Source organism: Pleurodeles waltl, chromosome 2_1 (genome assembly GCF_031143425.1).
Source record: "Pleurodeles waltl isolate 20211129_DDA chromosome 2_1, aPleWal1.hap1.20221129, whole genome shotgun sequence".
Lineage (NCBI taxonomy): Eukaryota > Metazoa > Chordata > Amphibia > Caudata > Salamandridae > Pleurodeles > Pleurodeles waltl.
In genome coordinates, this window is record NC_090438.1 from 197,171,690 (window position 1) to 197,179,627 (window position 7,938).

A 7,938-nucleotide genomic window follows, 5' to 3' on the forward strand; every position below is an offset into this window, starting at 1 on the left:
CGAGCTTGCCAATTTTCTCAACCTTGCATAAAACATATCCATCGAATCAACCTCTGTTTGTTGTGCCTGTCTCAATTTAAAACGTTCATAATCCGAATTAAGTTGAGGATCGAAATGCCTATTTAAAGCAGTTACTGCTGCATCAAAATCAGACTTGTCTCCTGTATCAGGGAGAGAATCAAAAAGCTCCTGCAGTTCGTCCCCTCCCATCAGCAGCATTACCGATCTACGTACTGCCCCATCTGTTTCTCTCGTTGCGCAAAAATAGTTTTCTAGGCGATTGATCCATAAGCGCCATCTGGGCGCGGCAGTAGCCGGGTCAATAAGTTGGCTAAACGGCGGTAATGACGTGATTAAGGAGTGAACACTATTAGTCAACTGTGCTGGAAGTTGAGGATTTCCTGGTGGTGGCGGTGGTGGATTGGCATTGTCTTGGGGTGGGGCACTCATATTGGCACTCTGACACTTCACTTATTTAAGCTCAATGGTTTTTTTTTTTTTTCAATAAAGTTTTTTTCAACTCCCCAGCCTCGGGGAAAACACTCGTTGTTGCCTTCACACGGCAGCAGAATGCGGGGAACCACTTCCCCTTTTCTTTATTTTTTTTTTTATTTTTCAATAAAGTTTTTTTTTCAACTCCCCAGCCTCGGGGAAAACACTCGTTGTTGCCTTCACACGGCAGCAGAATGCGGGGAACCACTTCCCCTTTTCTTTCTTTTTTTTTCAATAAAGTTTTTTTTTTCCAACTCCCCAGCCTCGGGGAAAACACTCGTTGTTGCCTTCACACGGCAGCAGGATGCGGGGAAACACTTCAGCGTCACTGTTGCTCACCTGGCAACAAGACGCTCCAGTCACAAATGTTTAACGGAGCGTTGCGCTCCACGCGTTTATTTGTTTTCTTCCAGGGCAGGCTGTCCTAGCAACAGGACACTCCCCCCTGGGCGCGCTCGACGGAGCGCTGTACTCCCCCTTGATTTCTTCACTCGGGGCGGGCTGCCCCAGCAACAGGACGGTCCCCGCGGACACGCCGGGCGGCCGCGCTCCCTCCAATGTCCTCACCTGGGGCAGGCAGTCCCAGCAACAGGACGCTCCCGGCGGACACGCTGGGCGGAGCGTCGCGCTCCACGTGTTCTTCCTCCCTTCCTTTTCGGCGGGGCGGCTCACCACAAACGGCCTCTCCGGTCAGGAGACTCGGCCGCACACTTCCTTCGCAGCACCTCCGGCGATCGGTCTCCAAGGATTCACGGCTGACGCTCGCCTCCTTCACCAACTCATGCCGCCAGTCGCATCTCCACCTCAGCGGCCGACTCAGCACCACCTGCACTGGTACGTGTTCTTTTATTTTAACATGTTACACTGCGTGAATTTGTCGAAATCCCGCTCGTCGCCAATGTAATGTTGGTGTCTAATGCTAGAAACACACACACGGAGACCAAGTTAGTTCACTGGTGCGCAAGAGACTGCGTCACCGCAGCTCCTCTTTATTTATAGCCTCGTGCTCCGTGCCCCTCCCTGACACGCAGATCACGTTAAACAAACAAGGAGAGCCCGCATGGCTCCCCGCTTACTCTCTACAGGGACGGGCACCCATTTTCCATTCCCATACTTTGAACAAGAAGCAAGAGAAAGAAAGGCAGAAAAGGGATTGAAGCAGCAACAAGAGGAGACAACAGGAATACAAAATACCTTTGAGATAGACAGAAGTGGGAAAAAGAGAAAAGAAGTGAAGAAGAGACATGAGGTGGCATCAAGATGAGGCGTAGATGGTAATTGCAGACTGGCATTTGGCAGTGCCAGGGGTGGGCTCCTGAGAAAAGCTATGGACCCCTGCATTTATTTTCAAATGAACTATCACTAACCTATGGTCTTTGCAGAATTTGGCGACTCACTGCGCTATGCAGATCATCTGTCAATGGAAGTGCAGATGCCTAAAGCACTGAGGGCCTGATTCACAAAAGTAAACGTGCCCTTTCCTGTAAGTTTCCGTCTTTTTTGGTATTCACAAACTATGAGTTAGTAGTAAGTTTATGCCTACAGAGAGTCCCCAGTTGGGGCGGAGAACTCCACACAAAAAGATAAGACAGGTTTGTTTATTTATGTGCCGAGTTGTAAACTTACTATTAACTAGTAGTTTGTGAATACCAAAAAAACGTAAACTTACACAGAAGAGTAAATTCACCTTTGTGACCCAGGTCCTCTGACCCTAAAGTTGGAGAACAGAGTCCAAACTTCTGAAATATTCTGAACCTTCACTAAACACAAGGTCAAACTACTTCCTCTTCAGAAAGGCGCTCAAAGGAGAACTCTTAAAAAATGTTTTTCAACTGGCCTAGTAGAACGAATTAGAAAAGCCAGACTGGCCAGCCTGCAAGTAATTTACAGTTAAGAATCAACTTCAGTCCTCCTCCGCTATTCATATCTCCTCTGGACCTGCACCCTCAGGACTAACTCTGGCGTCCGGAAGCCCAAATAGACTTATCGATTTTATGGTAGCTATAGCAACACCTCGAAAGTCAGTGCGAACCCAATAAACCCTTGTAATCTGAATGCACAAAAACACCCTTTAGTGGCCATGAAACAGCGTTAGGCACTATAAAACGCTAAAATTAAAGGAAATGCATTAATAAATACATACAAGCGGGAATACAAGTGGGTTTCAACTACAAAACATAAATTAATATTATTATCTCCATTAACAAGCCCACCGTATTGATGAAGTTTTCATTCCTGTATAAACCCTTTCATTTGGACAGGTTTATGTCGGTCGGAGCTCTGGCGGGTATTTTAGTCAGTGGAGAAAAAGGCAAAGCCCGGAAGTAAATGTGCAGAATGGTAAACAGCAATATTGATTTTTCTAAGTGAGCAGACTGAATTGTTTTATTGAACTCCTGCGCCTTGTGTAGCTTTTCTGTGGCTCCATGGCTTACAATGACTCGTGTAATGCTAATCATGGGTACATTTTAACTGTCGAATCAGCATCTACCAACTTTGATTTACCATTGTCATGACGCGATAAAGGGACAGATTAAAAACTCTCTTATACGATTAAAATATGATCTATGAACAGCACAACTGATGTTACAGGATTTATTGGATTTTTTACTTATTAATGGTGGGAAACTACAAAACGCGCGGTGCCTAAAACTAGACTTTGTTGCCAAATCGAAGTCTGAAGAGTGACCTTTTAATGACATGCACATCAGTTAACCAAAATGTCAGGTGTAGCGGAAGTGACATCACACGCCATTTGACATTCAGTTTCACTAACACCCGTGCTTACACATACACACATGCACACTTACACTGCCTCTCTCACGTACACACACGCTCACCCATGTGCACGCAGAAAACCTACATTTAAAAGCATTTTATTACTTACTTCAGCTGCGAAAAGGCCCATGTCTCAGCTAATTGTACTTCATTTTTTTATTTCACTAATAGTGAAAAATTAAACATTATTCACTATCAGTGTAATAAAAACACTGAGGGAAAAGCAAGAGAATGGAGCCCCAACCGACGTCCTGCCACTTTGTTCCTTGCACTGATTCTGCAACCTCTGAGGCCAGAGTTTGTAAAGACAGTGTCAGGGGTCACAATGGGCAAGCAAGGGGGCACAGCTGCGACCCTTGTAGACCTCTAATTGACGTCCATGCAGTCAGATAATAGACACATTCATGATAACTCGGTCCGAGGCAATCAGGCTATGTCACAAAGTGGGATCTTCTAGGGCAAAAGGGTGGCCTCCAGAGGAGATAATGTTTATTGTCGAGCAAACAAATACATCTTCGAGAAATGCAGTGTTTCACCACTGAAAAGCTGTAAGACACCATCATGGAAACACATATAGAAAAAGGTGTACAATGATGCAACAAATAGAAAGTGACCTGAAAATTATTGACTAAAGTACTAACATTTTTTCTTCCACTCTATCAAGGTGCACAGTGGCTGTAAGCAGAGGTGGCTCTTCCCCTATGACGAGAAACCGTCACTCCCCCGCCCCACACGAGCAGCAACAGCTGCAATTCTTTAATAACGGAATGATAATAAACTCTTTTTATTTTTGTTACAGGGTTGGGGCCCTGGGGATGACATGAATGAGGGGGAGTGCACTGTGCACTCACCTCAGTGTGCATGTGTGTTTGGCCGGCCGCCTCGGAGAGAGCAGGCACAGGTTCCCAGTCTGCCTGGGAGCGCCCTGGCTGGGCGCTCCAGCCAATCCTAACGCTGCTCTGAGAAGTGTCAGGATTGGCCGCAGGGCAGGCTGGGAGCCTGTGCCTGCCTGCAGTGACCTGACCAGGAAAGAGGAAAGGCACGGCGGCGGGCAAGTACGTTTTTATTGTTATATTTTGAATTCAATATTTTTGTTCGCCTTTGCCCCCGCCTCTCCCCTACTCCCAGTGTGCCACCCCACTCTGCGACTGGCGTTAAGCATAGGAATGAGCAGTTGAGGTAGGGAATCAGAGGGAGTGAAGGAAGAGAGAAGGAGGTGCCGAGGAATGAGAACTGTGTACAGCTGTAGTTCTCCTTTTGGAGGAGGAAATAAGGGATGATGTAATCAGCTGCTGGTCCACTGAACCTGATAGCAAGGAGTGCACCAATATACAATGGTAAGAACTGAGAAATTCCCTTGATCAACAGTTTTATTGTACAAGCAGATAATACAGCTGCTTGTAAACATGGGTAATACTTTGGCACTCACTACAATTTGACCATTATCGGAATGATGATATATTTATTGCATCTTAAAAACACACAACACTCAGATGTTTGATAATTATCACCTATTGTGAGGTTTTGGGAAATAACTTGCAGATTTTGTTTCTTAATGCACCAAAATCTGCATTGTCTGGTAAATATAAATTACAGGCATTTTCCCTCCTATAAATATTGGCATGTGTAACTTGCCAATATTTATCACAAAACTCATAATTCAGAGACAGGCTGTAACAGTAGTTACCACACATATCCGAATTTATTGGCCTTCTCATAATGAGAGCCTATGACTTCTTTAGGCACAAAGTCTGCCAGCTACTCTCTGCTGCTCTCATATGAACGATTAGTGGGACAGGCAGACCATCAAAGCCCCTCAAAGGTAACTGAAATTAGGAAACCTAACTGGCATGCATGCATCTATGCTTAGTAGTAAACTCTTGTATTGTGCCAACACCTTTCTACCCATCTACTTGTCTACTGGGATTTACCAAGGTACATGGTCTGGTACAGGTGGGGCTTAAGGCTTCCTTTGCAATATTTATAAATCCATTGAGAATTGTCCAAACCTATGACAGTTAAAGTGGTTCCAAAGAGGGTGGAGAGCAGCGCCCTGGGGCACATCCCTGTGGTCAGTGTGGTCCACTCTAGCATGGAATCAATTGAGGGCACAATAACCGTTTATTTCAGATCTTGTTGAGGGGTGGTATGGTTAGCTTACTACTACCTACCTTGACGCAATTTTAACAGATATCTATCAGTTATACTATGTCACTGAATCATAAGTCCAAATTAAATGGAAGGGGATTTTACCTAGGATATATGTTGGTAGATAGATGGTAAGATCACAGCTTGGGATGGTGAGCTATTAAGCACAACAAGAGATGCATTACACTGCATCTCTTGTTGTGGAACTACCCTTACCACTGCCCTCAAGACTACCATTCCAGGTTTCTCCCAATAAAAAATATGTCAGGGAGTCATTGAGATAGTGGCTGGGACTCCCCTCCATCCATCAGCAAATTATTGTGGGCTCTACTGAAACAGACTTCCTGTCTATGACGATCTTTACATTAGGGCATTCATTTTTTGCACTACAATTATGTCTCCCAGTAGAGACCACTGCAAGGAGTTTCAATCTTGAGATGCATGTATTTTTCTGTTTTAGTTTAAAGGGGGTATTTAATACACAACGTGTTACTTATTTATATAATTTATTTATTATTTTATTTATTTATACTTATGTTTTATTAGCAGTGCACTGGACCTAAAATGGTAACACAGTATTTTGCATCAGGTTAGATTATGCGATAAAATAAGAATGATGCAGAAAAATAGAAAATATATACAGTGATACATGATGAAAGAGTTTATAAACATGAGAATATATAATCTAAAATATGGATGGTTAGTTTCATGCTGCTGTCAGGTCAAGCATCAGCCATGGAAGACTATTAATTAGAGGATAATAATAACCTTCTGCCATAAGTGCCTGTAAACTGTTTCAGCAATAGATCTATTCTTCACAAACAAACTGGTATTTGCCTGTTAGACCTGTCAGCCTTAGGATGGTCTTCCCTCAAACGTTTTGCCTCCACTATTCCTATTTTTGCTGATGTAATTATTGCAGGCATTAGGACTCTTGGTACTTTACCACTGCTAACCGGTGCTAAGGTGCTTGTTCTCTCTCCTTTAAACATGTTAAAATTGGCTTACACCCATTGGCATATTTGATTTACTTGTAAGTTCCTGGTAAAGTGGTACTGCCTGTACCGATGGCCTGTAAATTAAATGCTACTAGTTGGCCTGCAGCACATTTTGTGCCACCCAATTAATTAGCCCTTTAAACATGGCTCAGGCCTTTCATTGCAGCAATTTTAAATTTTGACCTGGTAAAATAAACCTTTTGCCAGGCCCAAACCTTCTGACCTAATACATATACATAACCCCTAAAGTAAGCGCCGAACAGTCCAGAGGGTAGGGTGCAGTGCATTTAACAAATGGGGGCAAATCCTTCTAAGTCTTACATGTCCGGGTAGTGAAAAACTCTTAAATTCATTTTTCACTACTGCAGGGCCGATCTCTCCCATAGGATAACACTGATGATACCTTATTATATTTTATAAACTGTAACTTCAAAATGAGAACAGGTAACCAATTCATGTTTAGTGTCTTTGGAACTGTAATGAAAAATCTTCTCGTATAGTGAAGTTGGATTTGTTATTACAGTTTTGAAAATGCCACTTTTAGGAAGTTGGCATTTTTCTGCTTAGCAATTTAGTGCCTGCAGCTTGTCACTAGGTCACATGACTGGATGTAGCTGACAGTTGGGCTTTATATATTGGTCCTTGACAGACACACACAATAGAGCTTAGGTGTGTCTGCATGGGCCATCACTGGCAGTATGGGAGGGTGTAGCCGGACCCAGCCCTACTTACACTTGAATGAGCTGTGTCCCGCCTCCACACAAAGGGCTGCATATGCCCTGTAATTAGCCTCGAGCCAGGGGAGGCAGAAAACCTGTTCACTTCAAAAGGAAACCTCTCGAAGCTTCTTCCATTTCAAAGGAGGCACTGAGTATAAATATTGGACCTCAGACAGCAACTCTTCAGTACACTTCTGGACCTATGGAGACTCAGACAGGAAGAAGGATGGCTGTGCTTCTGGAAGGACTGCCACTCTGCTGGACCGATGCCTTGCTGGACTACAGCCTTGGTGGACTGCTGATTTGCTGAATTGCTGCCCTGCTGCCCTCCTGCCTAAATCATAAGGATTTGGATCTGCACACTAACCCAAGACACCCAGAAGGACTCCAAGGGATAGTCTGCTGGCCACCTGTTGAGAGTCATGGAGACATAACAGGTTCCCAATTACCTGACCAGCACCCAGGTCCATCTGAAATAAGTCCCTGACCCCCACGTAGTGCCACTCAGGTTGTGGACCCTTGGTGTGGCCTCAGTGGAGCTGTGTTGAAGTTTTTGGACTCTTCATGACTGTGAATGGGCCTGTTGGTGCCAAAACCTTGTCACTCGCACAGCTCACCAATGCAAAGTTAATTTAACATGACCATTTGCCCTACAGCGTCCAACACTCACAGAAGCACCACCACAAAGCTCCGGCCCAACCGTCTGCAATGAAAACAGGATCTTTGTGCTACAGCAATTCCCGTTCATGACACCTGACCTGTTCTTTGTGCTACAACGATGACCGTCTCAATGCTTCTCTGCT